This window comes from Melanerpes formicivorus, unplaced genomic scaffold, assembly GCF_026170545.1.
Source record: "Melanerpes formicivorus ecotype bairdi unplaced genomic scaffold, bMelFor1.0.p_v2 SCAF_5, whole genome shotgun sequence".
NCBI lineage: Eukaryota > Metazoa > Chordata > Aves > Piciformes > Picidae > Melanerpes > Melanerpes formicivorus.
This window is the reverse complement of record NW_027142357.1, coordinates 2857954-2873322: the sequence shown is the minus strand read 5'-3', so window position 1 is coordinate 2873322 and position 15369 is coordinate 2857954. Positions and strand designations below refer to the sequence as shown.

Sequence of the window (15369 nt, the reverse complement as noted above, 5' to 3'; positions counted from 1 at the left end):
TGGCTTCGAAGCTCGTACGTGTGCAGGGGTTACTTGGTTGAGAGTCTTCACACACACACCGGAATGATTTATTGGAAAGTAGTTGTCCACTCATCCATTTACTTGAGAAACTATTGAACAGTGGGAAGCGTGTGATTCTGCTTCTTGACCGATACTGGAAGGCACAATTAAGCGTCTTGCCACTTCAGCTTTCCAAAGCAGATGAGGCATCCTCTTTTTTACAAATACAGTTACATTGCTGAGGCTGCCACAGCTAGTCAGTCACTTCTGTGTGTGAGCAAATGACCTGTACAACCGGTTCCTGAAGGATCAGTAAGAAGTAGTACAAGCTATAAATTGCATTTGGATTTGATCTGCACAATTTATGTAGTCATCTCTATGTTTTATAAGGGCCAAGATTGAAAAAATAGTAAAAATACCTTTTTTTTTCCTCTTTTTTTTTTTTTTTTTTTCCTTCTCTCTACCTTAGTGTCTTGTGCCAGATACCCGGGGGTGAGATTTGTCTGCTCTTAAAATTGTGCCAGCGCAGAATCTTTCCAATCTCATTTGGTATACTGAAGATCTTGTTATTTATTTACAGTAATAAGGCGTGTACCAGTTTAAACCCATTCAGTGATGTGCTCAAAGCACGATTGTTGAGCACTAAACCTTAGGTCCTTTCAGTGGATTGAAAGGAGACACACTAGATAGGAATAAGTATGAATAAGACTAGATCCAAACCTACGTGTTTTCTTTCAAAATAGACATGCTGCCGTACTGTCTGAAATTCTCAATCAAAAATAATGATCTGTGTTCTCACAGTATTTACTTTGGTAGTCTGTTTAAACTATCATTGACTTCACTACATAGAGGAGCAATCCCGAAGTCTTAATCCAGCTTTGAGAATCTTCATCACAAAGGTTCTCAGTGATGTTAAGCAAAATGATGCTTCATGTTAAAAAAGTGTTGATGTTGCTTTAATGATAAATGCAGTAGGAACAAGTGTCTCCAGAGGTGTTTCAGCTAAATAATTTAGATTCTTGTATTAATGCTCTCCTCAAATAACTGGTTTAGGTTGTGGTGGAAGTGTCCACAGGGCAAGTGCCTGGCTTCTGTGTGTAGGTTTGATGTCATTAGTTGCAGTTCAAGCAAAGGCAGTAGCAGGGTAGCGATGTAGAACAATGTGACTGCGCTTTTTAGAGGACCTGAATGCATAACGTGCATTGCAAGTTCAATAATTTCACATTACCTATGTCCTGGCAACTTCCAATGTTACAGTACTCTTAATTCCTGACCAGCTGGAGTCTTGCTCTGCAGTAAGAAATGGGGTGTTTGTCTCTTTGAATAGGCTTTTCCTGATACAACACAACTGTTGAAATCTACCGAGAGCCAATAGGAATTTTTCCACTGACTGTCAAAGGGCAAAATATTCCTTAATGTGGGTGTTCTTCTGTTGAAGGAATTGTATGTGCATCACCTATCCATCCACTTGAGTTCTTCAGCTGTGTTTTGATAACTTGAGTGTTTTTTTAATGCTCAGGTTGAAAAATAGGAAATCTGTAAGTCTCATTCTTGGTGACTAATGTCTTACCTGGCTAGCAAAGGGGCCTGCTCTGTGAGTGCAATACTGTTCTGTGGGCTGGCTGGGTATTGCCATTCACATTTAGAGTAGGATTCATTAACGACAAAACTGAGGGAAGAAAACACACTAATACATTATTCTGTGCGTTCAAATTAACTAGCTGTTTCCAACAGCATTCCTAGCATGTGCAAGAGCTGGGTAGGACTGGGCCCCTGAGAGTCCACAAAATCATACAGATGAAAGATTCAAACCAGTCCATGGTCCTTTGGAAAGAACTACTAATATATTTTCAATATTATGTACCCAGGGATATATTTAAAGTATATATCTAGTCACTTCTGTAGCAAATTCTGAACATCAGCTACTTATGAAGGCAACTGAAGGAATTTCTCCAATGAGAAGTGCAAGTCTACAGTCAGGAAAACAAAACAGAATTTCTCTTTAAGAGGTTGTTCCCATCTGTTCCCTGTGTGCTTATAGTGTTCTTGATCTCCTAGCAAAATTCCTCCTGTGCCTATGGTCATTGTCATTCCTACAGAGTCCATAGACAATATTGGCATTACCACAGTGTTACGTTCACCTCTGTTGTAAAAGCATATATAGCTATGTTGTTTGGTTTCACATCTAGTAGTTGGCTTGGTTAAGCTTTACACTTAGTTGCTGTAGCTGTCCCGTGTAGTTATTTTGCCTGGGAATTATTTTGGTATTGCAAATTGTGAGAGCTCTGGAATTGACTATGGTCTTGATACCACTGTCGAGGAAGGAGTGAATACTTCTGTTAACAAAACAGATGTGAGTTGACAAACAACTTTTAAACAGTAACATAAATCTGGAAATGTGCTTGTGTATGTGCTTATGTGTTTCAGACAAATAATAATACTACATAAATATATAATACACTATTCCTATGTACAGTAGATGCAGGTCTATATCATGCTGATCTTATTCTCAGTGTATTAACTGGAGAGAGAATGTCTACATTTTTTAAGGAGACTTTCAAAGTAAATTAGTCTTAAACCTCATCCTTTGTTTAGTAAAATGAGTCATGAATGTTAATATTTTAAATTGAATACATTTGAATGTTTTTTCCTTTTCATACTTAAAAAGGAGAAAGCTTTCCATGGGTGTTCACAGCCCTTTTTTTTTTTTCCTTTTTGTACTCAGTTTGGCAATTCTGATGTTTCCAGTTTAAAATGCCTGTGCAAAGAGCAGCAAGAATTAACTTACTGCTTACCTGTTATCTCAATGGAGACTTCCACAGCTAGTGAGGTACAATGTAAGGTCTTCATAGTAAATTTGTTTCCATTAAAGAGTCTAGTTTTAGCAATGGTTTTTGTCCTGTTTTAGAAGTGGGCAAAACTGGAGGGCTAAATTTGCGCATTTTCAAAGTTTGTTTTCACAGCTATCTCTCATGAATATCTGCTGTAGTCTCCCAGGCTTGTTTATACTGTTTACATTTTCCCAGCAAAGTCATTCTTTTTCTGCCCTAGTTCTGTGCAAACACTTGTGATATATGCTGTCCAAAAAAACCCAAAGTGATTTATTTAGAGTTGCTTTTCCTTGGAAAAATTGCATTTGAAAAGGACTTAACTGAGTATAATGCATTTAAGAAGGATTTCCCATGAGAGAAGCAGTGAGAGAAGCACTTCAAGAGAGAAGAAAAACAAATGCCACGTTCTGAACTGGTACAAATTTGCGTGTGTCTCTAAAGCTGTTACGTTTTGATTACAGCATAGATGTCACTAAAGACTTTTCTAAGCAGTTTTGGCCACTATTAAGCTGTAGCTGACCATTAAGATACTAAATGAATTGTAGAAACAAAAGCAAGCAATGTTGTATTTCTGGATTTATGCCCAGATTCTGCAGGCCTTATTTTAAAAATATCCCAAAGAAAAATAGTGAGAGAATTTTGTTTAATGAAGCCCAGACCTTTCTGGCTTTCCATGTAATATCAAGTGAAATACAGTGATTAATGATTTATTTTTATTTAAATTATTATGATGTTCAAAGCAGCTGCTTCACATGCTGTGGTAGAGCATCAGTTGTGTTTAGACTGAGGAGTAGTTCCTTATAATTATATAATCTTTTCCAGGTATTCTTTGAAATTTCTGAGCTTGAAAACTGCACAACCTGGATGCTTGTATGGGCATAAAGCATCACGCTTTGTATTACCATTTTGAATTTCCATCACTTTTTCTCTCCCCTATCACAGTGGTAAAATCTTGGCAATCAATCTCAATAAATTCATTATTATTCTGGTACTGGCAGTGCTAGTAGAATTTCATTAAAACAGATGTACTCATTTGGTTTAGGCTTCAATAATATTTTTCATATAAATATCACTAGCAATTAATGTATTTGTCTCCCAATGTCGTTCCACTAGATAGAAATTTAAATATAACTGTTTCAGCAAAGAATGAGACATCATACTTTTTCCCTCTGTGGTTGCATCTATGTATTTATTTACTGCCCTAAACAGAGCAATATGGTACTGTGCAACCTTTGATTACCAAAAGAGCGTTTTTTGCCGTGATGATCCTGAAAAGTTCTGTATGCTATCTGCCCTTTTGTTTCTGTGAGCAAAATCCAGCAGGTGTCACTCTGGGGATTAAAGAAGGAATATTGCACAAACATATATCATTTGGGAGATGGGATGTGAAATGCAGAAATATTTATTCCAAGATATTCTTCCAGGATAACTTTTTGACCACATATGCCTTTTTAATTTGTTAGTTTCTTTTAATTATGTGATTTAATGGGCTTATTCATCTTTCTGTGTATCCCGTTGAACAGAAAAGAAAAGCCACAGTACTTAGTCCTGGACTATGCAATGATGAGTTTTACTCATAAGTGTTGGTTTTGAAACATAGAGAGCTGGGAATCAGTTGAATATTGTCCTTATGACATTAAGAAAGGCTTTTGTCATCTTCTCTGGGAACCAAAATTACTCTTCTTGTCAATGGAAATTCCAGTTGCACATGTGGTTTCAGTCATGATGAATCCAAGAAAAGGCTCTGCACTAGGCTGCTACAAGTGAATGTGTTTTTTGAAAGTGTCTACATATTGTTTTCCATTTGGATTAGCTAAATTTGACATCATAGGTGGCTAATTACACGGACTCTCACAGTAAAACTACTTGGAGAAGAGGAAGTTCTTTCCATTGCCCTGAGCTGCTCATATAAGGATGTACAAGGGGTACTTTGTGGGAATAAAATAGGATGAAGTGTTGTTTTATCATAGAGTATTTCTTTAGGGAATGGCATAACTGTGTGTGTTGTGTTCTGGTGAATTTTTACATAAGTGTATAACTCCATGTTCTGTGCATTCCATATGGCTTGGAATAGGAGATAGTCATTAAAGACTTGTGGGTTTCTAGAAAAGATTCTTGTTTATTTCCCATACTGTGTTAATTCCACCTCATACTGAAACAAATAGCAGGCAGCTTTGGAAGGCAATCCACGAACACAAATCTCTTTTCAAATAGAAATAAGTTGCTTTTTATAAAGGCCTGCATACATATATGTATTTTATATATCCATGCACGTGTCTTTTTAAATTTTTTTACATGTGTACACATGTGTATATATATTTTAAAATTGTCTTGTTATAGAACTTGTAACCTCAGGCCACTTTAAACAATCCAATTTCCTTTCTCTCACTTTTTTTGTCTCCTGTTTAAGCCCCCATCCTGTTCCGTTTTTTATTCTATTCAACTTCCCTTCCTGTGATGACTCTGAATGAGTCACTTTGCCAGGCATTAAGAATGTGGCTTGACAGTATTTCCAAAAGCTTATCCTACACTGGCTCAGGGAGATGAAATTAACCTCTGCCTTATCCTTCCTCTTAAAGAGAAATGTGTCTTCACATGTCTAGTTTCTTGGAAGGGAGAGGTGGGGGTGAGAACCCTTTCCATAAGTGACCCTCTATTTAAATCCAGTCCTCTTCCTTGAAGAGGAATAGCAGATGCATGTACTGGAACAAAGTACTGAGAGCTGTAACCTTTTTCATTTTTTTTTTAAATTGATTTAGTATTTAGTTGGGAAAAAAGTTAATTTAGTCAAGGTCAGGAAAGCCAAAATCAAGACTCTTCTGAGTGCTATTTAGCTACTCTCTGCTTGGTCACCATTCTGCATTATTAATTTTTTATTAAGTGTGTTGCTTATTGCATCACACTACACTGAAAAGACCACCAGGACTGTGCTTTTTTACTGTGTAGCTAGCAGCCATTGGAAAAAGCACATGCTTAGCACTAAGTGGGCACTAAATTGTAGCCTTTCTTGTGGTTATCTGCATGCCAGTGTGGTGTGAGGTTTGGGGTTTTTTGTTATGCTTTTTCTGTTTTCTTTTTCTCTGTTTTGGAAGCAATGGGTAAAGAGGGATTCTTACTTTTCTAGTGTTTCTAATCTTTGTGTGCATCAGGAAATAAAAGCCTTTCTGCTGAAAGCAAACAGGGAAATTATAGTCCTAAAGAGGAGTAACTTGAAAAGCATACACAAATGAGAGCAGAGACTTCCATCAAGTTGAACTCTGCTATTGCGGTGTTCTCCTTACCTCACAGAGCTGAGGAATATCTTTCTCCAGTAGATTTCACTAATGGAGTTCTGACAGATTAATATCCCCTCCATCATTTTCTGCCAGTTGTGTTATAACTGTAATTAATGTAGACATGATTTACACACCAGTGAGTAGAGCAGAAATAGAAAACTTGTTCAGTTCTCTTTGCTATCACAGTATAGAGTTTATGAGAAACAAAACTCATGGTTGTAATTGGAAGATGAAACAATTCTTTGTGGAGCACTTTGCTGAATAGTCATTTATATTTGTGTATGTTTAATTTCTCATACTGAAAATACTTAATTTCTGATTCAAGGAAGTGATTTCAGGAGTCTTCAAATCTTGGCCTTGTCATTCTTGGACTGATTATGGAAGTCACAGCATAATCTTGAAAGAGCTTTATGTCTCCCCCAATCCTGCATGCTGGATGTGCATCTCAGCATTTTCAGAGTTCTTAGGAAACCAGGCAGATAAAACATCATTCAGATGTTTTTAACATTTTAGCATGAACCACTGGGGAAGCTTTTGGGCCTAGGTCTTTTTCCTTTGTTGTTTTGGTTTGTTTTTTTCCCCCCAAGTATTTCAGTTGAGTTTCTTCTCTAGAGAAGACCCCTTTTCTGAAAACTATGCATGCAATCCAACAGTAGAATTCAGCTAATATAGTTTAACTGGACACTTTTTATTTAGAGCTGCAGCGATAAAATAGTCTTCTGACATGCTAAGCTTTTCCTAGAGTCACATTACAGCCCTGTGAAGGACATGGCAGTAATTCAGGGTTTGTTGGAAGGATGGCAAAATACTTGAGCTGTCTTTGCAGGGGCACTGGGGCACTAGAACCTGTCAGTGTATGCTGCTATCTGCAAGATTAGGTGTGTGCAGTTTGGATGAAGCCAGCACCAAAAAAGCCCAAATTCCAAGCGGAGTGCAGGGACCTATGACAGTAAGTTTTCTAAGTCAGATCAGAGAAGGGTAGAAAAGATACTGTTGAAATATGTTTTATTCACTGAAGACAGATTGATATGACAGACAGTAACTCAGCTTCCTCAGGGAATGCACTTTTGCCAAACCAAAGCATTCAAAAATAGCATTATACCATGCAGGACTCGTGGGACTTCTTACGCCAGAGGTTTGGTTTATTTCATTTTTACAATTTGTGTAGCCCTTGTGTGTCCTAGATTTCCAAGATTTTATATTTTCAAACATTTACAGCTTTTAGACAGGACAGTTGTCCAACTCTTCATTTCTTGAGCAGTAAGTAACAGTAAAATTATGAAGTCTCTTAGCACAGAAGCAAGAGAGATAAAGTGATGGAAGGAATGAGAGATGCACCAAGAAAAAACACATGAACCTCTGTAGGTAGTTCCCACAGGAAAGTAAACTGAACAAATTAGTAAATGGAATGATGCTGCCTTTGGTGTGACATTCTAACTGCAGAGACAAGGCTGAGTCACATAACCTGGGGGCAGTCAAAAGCCATTTCTTTACTATGTAGCCACTTGGATAAGCTGAAAGAGTCCTTTAGATGGTGAGAAATCTGTATTTGGAGTTGCGTATGAAATGAATTCACAGTAGGGTTGCTAAATTAATTGCTCATTTGGTATTTTAATTTGGCAACAAAAGCAGATGCTGGCTTTCAGTGTGTGCTCTAGGTAAGATGCCAGTAGCTGCAGTGATGAGTTAACCCATTTGTACAGAGTGAAGGTGATACATCCAATTGTCACACGTGGAAGATGTTTATTACCACATCCTCTGTGCAAGGGAAGGGTTCTTCCCATTTCTGCTACCATGCCAGCTGTAAACCTGCAGACTAGAAGACTCCATAATCTCACAGACTTTAAACCTATGCTTTTTTTTCTTTCTCATTCCCTTCTTCTTGTTTGTTGACAAGATAAATGGCTTTGTCTTGTGGAGGTTCTGCAAAGACATGGGGTTGTTCTGTAAGGCTTCACATCCAGGTAACAGCTCACTCAAAATTTCTCTAGGGTCTTTTTCTCACTTCTACTCTGTGTCACGATTTGTGCACGTGCAGTCCCACATTACATTGGTTCCTTTGCTGCCACACATCCGCTGTTAAAAAAAAATATTGCTGAATGAGAGTAATAGAGAGGAACAATGGGTATTACAGGATGTCCAACACAGGGTCATTGCAGTCTATTTTCTTGTGCAATCTTGATATGAATAAGCTTCATATTTACCCGCTTGCTTCGTTTGTCAGCACCCTGCTATTAGTGTTGTAAGGCTATGAAATACCTGTTCTCTAGCAAAGTTCAGTATAATGAAATGTCTACTAGCTCTGTGGAAAGCTGCTTTTCAATATTTATAATAAATGTATCTATTATGTAAATATTCACTAAATTATCATCATTGGTAATGAAAAAATGAGCCAGGAAATTTTTCACTATCAAACTGCAAGTGAGCTCTAAGTGTACTTAGCAAAATGAAATTGCAGGAGCTTACGATGGGCTGTCAAATGTAAAAGGCTAGGTAAATCAGTGGAAAAAAAATGCTTTTGGAGTTTGGAAAGAAAATGGGTTAATTGCAGTGCTGCTTTTTGACTTACATGTTCTTTTTTTCATGATGTGAAATAATGAGTTTGAGCAAGAGGATTCAGTCAAATTTGGGAAGACGTGAATTTGAGACTGGGATCCAGGGATCAGTAGAACAGACTAGAAACCAGTCCATAGGGATTTGGGATGCTTATGAAAATTGCACATGTTTTTTTCAGCACTGTGTGAAAATGTCTCAATCTTTAATCAAGACACATCATTTTCTTAGATGTGAAAATGGTCTTGTTTGTGTTCTTGGAATAAACACAGTCTGATTTGGAATACTGGGCTATATTTGTGTAATAGAGTCTAGCAAATGGAAAACTGAGGGTACTGTAGGTCAGTACTGAGGTTAGCAGAACTGTGAAGGGGAAGTCTGGCAGCTGGATATCCTACAGCCTGTCTCAGTGCTGCCTTGTTTTGCATGCAAAGACAAGGAAAGTTGAGGAACCAGCCACTACAGCAGTGCATGTGTGAGTCTGGTTCTTGCAAAATGAGAAACATATTAACTGACATGAAGTGCCAGTGGATAAGATTTGAATTAATGCTGCTCACCAAATGCTTCTCCAAACTGTAATGCTGTTACCCAGTTTGACAAATGGCTCATTAAAAGTGTTAGAGATCAGCTATTTTTATGTAGCTCTCTGAGTTCATTTGGGTTTTGAGTCTTTAATCCTACAAGTAGGATACCTATACAGTTCCTCATAGTGATATTGTATAGATGACATGCAGAGCACAGACCAAGGCCAAGGGTTTGCATACCCAGAAGCAATTTAAAGGGAGTACAAATGAGGGGAAAAAAGCTAGCGACTAGCAAGAAAATATTGAAGAGAAAGTATGGGTTGGAAGTGTCTTTTGTTCACTGGGCTCACAGGACTGCTCCCTTTGAAAGGTGAGACATAGAGGGTGCTCAGTGACTACTTACCATGCCTGATGTTATTTGCAGCTGTTTAACAAAGAATGTTATTACATCGCTTGGCATTGGGAGCATGCACTGTTTCATGTGAAAATAAAGCATTTAATGCTAATCAACAGCATTTCTGTCACACTAACTAGAGCACAATAGTTAATGTGTTCTCCCTGAGACACTGCATGATTTTATGTGCATCTGTGTGTGCACGTTTTTGGAATGGAAAAAGCTCTAAGAAATACACATGGATTTCCAGAATCCATTTGTAACTTTTTAGAGCAAACATATAAATACTCAGAGCATTGAACATGCCAAAATGTGATGTTTGGGTGGGTGGTGGTTTGGGTTTTTTCTGGTTTCCAATGGGGTATCTACAACTGATGCCTGAATATCTCTTTTCTTGACTCTTGATAGAGATTGTAGCCATACCCCAGTAGAAAACACGTTAGTTGCAGCCCCATAGGGGGATGAACTCCACTTGTCACAGACAGACGTTTCCTGACATTGGCACTTGGTTAACAACTTCCAGTGTTTGAAGATGTCGTGGTCGTATGGATTCTGTGTGCTTTTGACCCTTTGGGCTTAATAGGAAGGTCACCAAGTTATCAAGCAGCTCTGTCTGTTTAAAGAGATTTAACTTCCTTTCCTGCCCCACTGCTGAAGAACCTCAGCTTTCAAAGAGAAAACAGTGCTGCTCCTGTGAATTTACCAGTGTCTGGACCTTGTTGCCTATCTAAAAATGCCAAAAAGAAGACTGAAATGTAATTATTTTCATTCTCACTTCCTTTTTGTTCCATGTGATCCTAGTGACTCTCTTTACATCTAGCATAATCTGTAAACCAACCAAATAGATCTTTGCTCTATTTCTTTTTCCGTGATCTGAGAGTGTCTGACAGCTGCTTTTCCAAGGCTGTCTGTTTCCCCAGTCTTTAGGAGAAGGAATCCTACTTCTCTATATCCTTCTGGAAGAACTTGCTGTGTTTTCACATATAGTGCATGTTGTGATTAAGGCATAGAATTATCCTTGCTGAGCAAACCGATATAGATAATGCAAAGGGTGGTTGAGCCAGAAACCTCCTTCCTCCATCAACCCTTTTGATTTACTTCATCTTAATTGCTTGGGAGCATTGTTACTAGACCCATTTCTAAGTTGTATCTCTTCCAAACGAGTGCAATCTAGTTACATGGTGATTTGCAGGAAGAGATTTTTCTAGCCAGTGTTAAGTAACACAAAATCAGAGGTTTTGGGTTGGTTGTTTTCTTCTTTGTTTTGTTGGGGTTTTTTGTGTTTCCATCTAGAATGTAGCAGAAGTGTTACATTTTTTAGGAATAGAATGTCCCTGGGGATGATTAAGTGACTGGAACATGTGCCTTATGAAGAGAGGCTGAGAGACCTGGGGCTTTGTAGTCTGGAAAGGAGAGGACTGAGAGGGGATCTAATAAATGTCTATAAATATCTGAGAGCTGGGTGAGGAAAGAAGGGACAACCTCTGCTCACTTACACCCAGGCTGCCTAGAGAGGTTGTGGAGTCTCCTTCTCTGGAGACTTTCAAGGCCTGTCTGGATGTGTTCCTGTGCACGCTGTGCTAGACTCTGTGGTCCTCTCCTGTCAGGGGGGTTGTACTTGAAGATCTCCAGAGGTCCCTTCCAACCCCTAACATCCTGTGATCCTTTTCACAGTCTTCAATAAATTAACGATGTTCCTAGTTTTGTGTAAGGAAGATAACCTTTGAAACATCCGGTTTTATTTACCAGCTATATCTGTGAGCTGCAGGAATCCTGTGTGTGAAGTCACAGCACAGTGCTCAAGGACAGAAATCTGTGATTTTATTAGAAAACCATTTGTTATCAAACTGAGTAAAGCTGTGACTCCTCTCATGTGTTTGTTGGAAATAGCACCAACTACTACTTTCTTCAAAACCAGAAACGGGTGATGGGATTCAAATGATACCAGAGTCCTCTTGTGTCTTCCCCAAAATTCAGGCTTTACCATGCTGTACACTGGTGAGGAATGGGCAGAGTTTTGTTACTGATTGCTGTCTCTTGAAAGTTCACACGCCTCTGTGAGTTCCTATTCATTTGTTGGAGTTAGGATCAAAGTACCAAAATATTACATAAAAAAAAAGCTACCCTTGCATTAGTGCTGGCAGGCTTATAACCTGGGATTATGTAAAACATCATCAGAAAGGCTGTTCTCATGAGATTCCTGTCCAAATTTCCAGACCACCAAATCCGGAACATGCTCCACAGACATGTAGATACTTACACAATTACAGAATTACAGCAGAGCTTGTGGGTGGGGTTTTTGATGTTGTGTTTTGTTGTGGTTTTTTAATTATTTGTTTGCTTTGGGGTTGGGGTTTTTTTGGTTGCTGCCTTTTCCCCCTTGTTACTGTTTTGTAGAAGAATTTTTACACATATTTGCATATATTTTATTCTTGTCTTCTCAGCTGTGTAAACATTTCCTTTGTCCCTTTCCCTTAATGGGTTTTTATTCAGGTTGGTAATTCTCTGTTCTCTTAGAAGTGTGTCATTTTTATGAACAGCAGTCTGCTAAAGTGGATGGTCATGAGAATTTTCAGAATGAACTACAGAAGCTGTTCATTTTCAACATACAGCAGTATCACCACTGAAGATTAACCCAAGCTAGTAACTGGATATTATTTAAGCCAGTGTTTTTTGTGTGCTTAGTTTCAGGTAGATTAATAATGAGTTTTCATGCTGTATCAAATTCTCCTTGTTAACAAATCTTTACTAGATGTAAATGGGTCGTAGTTTTAGATGTAGTTGACTGCTTTATTCAGATATTATTCTCCAAGTACAACATGCAAAATTAACTCTGGAAAAGCTATGTATTAAAACAGTGGCTAATATGAGCATAACAGCTTGTTTGCTAGACAGTGTAGGTGATGCAGTTGTCAGTGCTAGTGCTCTCTTAAGTATTCAACAGTAATTAATTCCATTGCTTGAACAAGAGTGCTCAGAGACCATGTTGTCATTCTAACAGAGTCTTGCCAAGCAGCTGGTGTTGCTTCTTGCTTTTGTTTGTTTGTTGTTGGTTGGTTTGTTTGGGGGGTTTGTTATTGTTGTTTTTCTCAAGGAAGTAGGATTGTGCTCACTGGAAATGTTTCTCTCCTTTCACTGATATAAATCAGTAAATGTAATAATTCCAGGAAAGTTACATTTGACATACAGTACCTGTATGGACAAATACATATTATGCAGTGGTGATGCCTATTTATGGTTCCTTGATTCTGTAATAGGTAAGCTAGTGAGATGATGTGTGGGTTACATTTTATTTATTAATTTAGCATCCATGTTCTCTTAAAATACAGCTTAATGATCACATAAGCTTTAATTAATTAGCATTTTAGGAGGGAAAACTTCTTATCTGTGACAAATGAAAGGGAAAAATAATTGGTCAGCACAGAATGTATTAAGGTGCTCTTACAGAGTTTTGCATTATTTAGTTGCATGTGTTTTCCTGGGCAGAATAGGCTTCTCTAGCAGCTGTGTACTGTGACAGCTGCTCTGAGGAAATGTTTACATATAGGAATAATGTTCATAAGATTCCTCTATTAGGTGAGAGACTTATGAAAATATATTCACTGTGAATAAGGATTGGAATATCTAGCTCTTGATGCTTTTTGCTCTGAGCAGACTTGTGTTAGAATCTTTGTAGTTCCTTCAGTTCAGCAAACATTAATGAGTTTAGTTTCAAAATCGTATCTCTTAGATAAATTCTTATGCTCCTGTACACTCTTTTAATGATAGGGAGGATCTTGCTTGTGCTTGTAAGAACTTTAAGTATACAGAAGGCTATGTGGCTTATCCAGCTATGCTGCTGCTTACTTGGTGAATCATCTGGGTTGGAAGGGACCTCTGAAAGTCATCTAGTCCAACTGAATTTGTTCATCAATTCCTGATCCCTGGGCTTTTCTCTGTAGCACCCTTCCACCCCACCTAATGTAAATTTGTACAGAATTTTTAATGTGCAGATCTGCTGCAGTAAAAACAGCATGAAAGAAATCATGCACGTCCAAAATAAGTCACATCAAGGAGGACTTGCTACTGAAAGTGCATTCTCATGTCCAAGATAATTTAGGCGTGTGATTATATTTGCTGGTAAACTTGATTTTGTTTTACTTTGCTATTAATTTGTGTATTGGTTCCTGGCTATTGCCAGGAAGGAATTTAGTTGGTACAAAGTTTAAGAGGTGATTGGATAACTTTTATAACACATGGACCAGAAATTTTCCAGCTTAAGCAGCTGCAAGGTGCTGATGGTCAATGTATAAACATACCATATATTTGTACCATATTCTATACATATTTCTACCTTGCAACTCTGCCCTAGTGAGGCTCCACCTGGAATATTGCATCCAGTTCTGGGCCCCCCAGTTCAAGAGGGGCAGGGATCTGCCTGAGAGAGTCGTAACAAATGATTAAAGGACTGGAGCCTGCACCTTATGAGGAAAGGCTGAGAGACCTGGAGCATTCTAGTCTGGAGAGGAGAAGACTGACAGGGGACCTAATAAATGTCTATAAATATCTGAGGGCTGGTTGTTGGGAAGGAAGGGGCAGTCTCTGCTCACTTGCACTCTGTGATAGAAGGGGCTATGGGGCAATGGATGTAAACTACAGAACAGGAAGTTCCACCTCAACATGAGGAAGAACTTTACGGTAAGGTTCATGGAGCACTCGAACAGGCTGCCCAGAGAGATGGTGGAGCCTCCTTCTCTGGAGACTTTCAAGCCCCATCTGAATGTATTCTTGTGTGCACTGTGCTAGATTCTATGGTCCTGCTCTGGCAGGGGGGTGGACTTGAAGATCTCCAGAGGTCCCTTTGAACTCCTAAAATCCTGTGATCCAGTGAATTGTAGCTGTAGCTTGAGGAACTGACAAATATGCCATCTGCTGTAAGCTAAAGAAAGAGAGCCTGGTACCAATCTGTGTAAAGAGGCTTACTCAATTTTACCCAATGCCACCTTCTCTCCATTCTCAATGAATTTTCTTCTTTCCTTAAGCACTTAAGTTTGGCTCCACAACAAATTGCTTATAAGACCAATTAATGTTGTGGAAGCAGATGGTTTTGATTTGTTATCAGTGACATACTGTTTTCAGGGATCAGAATATCACAGGGATATTATATTTTTGTAATGCAACTCATGCTTTTCACTTCATGATATTTCACAGGTATAAGTGAGCTGGAACATTCACACTCAAAATGGAGGATTTCCCATTTTGAATCTGGTTGAGGCCAGAGAGCTTTAGTATCCTTCTTTTGGCTTCTGCCTGTAGCCTGTGCATGGTGCTTCCTGAAGTGAAAAAAAATGAACGTACACCTTAAGAAACTGAATATGTTTGTGCAGTGCTTTGCATTAAAGGAAAAAATAATTTCTCCTTGGCAGTCTTGGGAAATACTTACTACTCTGCAATTCATGTATCTTTAATTGCAAATGTAGCTAACAAAGACAGCATAATACCATCCAGACTTGTAAGAAAGCCAGTGACTGAAAGCAGTTGCCTGTAAGGTCTTAAGTGTTTATGCAAGCTATATGCCGGGCTATATAAAGTAACACAGCATTTTTATAATTATCAGCCATTAATTGTGTTTACTTCCTCTTTCTCCTAGATTTAGCACAGAGAGGAAGACATGCTTGTGTTTTGTTTAAAACCTTGAGCAACAACAACTCCCTAACTTTCTAAAGTTCACTTGCTCATAAGGAGTACTTGTCACAGAGACAAAACTGGTGTTTGCCAGCTAGGCAGCACGCTCATGAAGACTACAGTTCTCC

The 15369-nt window shown here is 38.5% G+C and overlaps 1 protein-coding gene across 2 annotated transcripts in view; it reads left to right on the top strand.

Moving 5' to 3' along the window:
• CALCRL (calcitonin receptor like receptor) overlaps positions 1 to 15369 on the top strand; it is a 72159-nt gene that overhangs the window by 3340 nt on the left and 53450 nt on the right. The gene's annotated exons all lie outside the window — the stretch shown is intronic.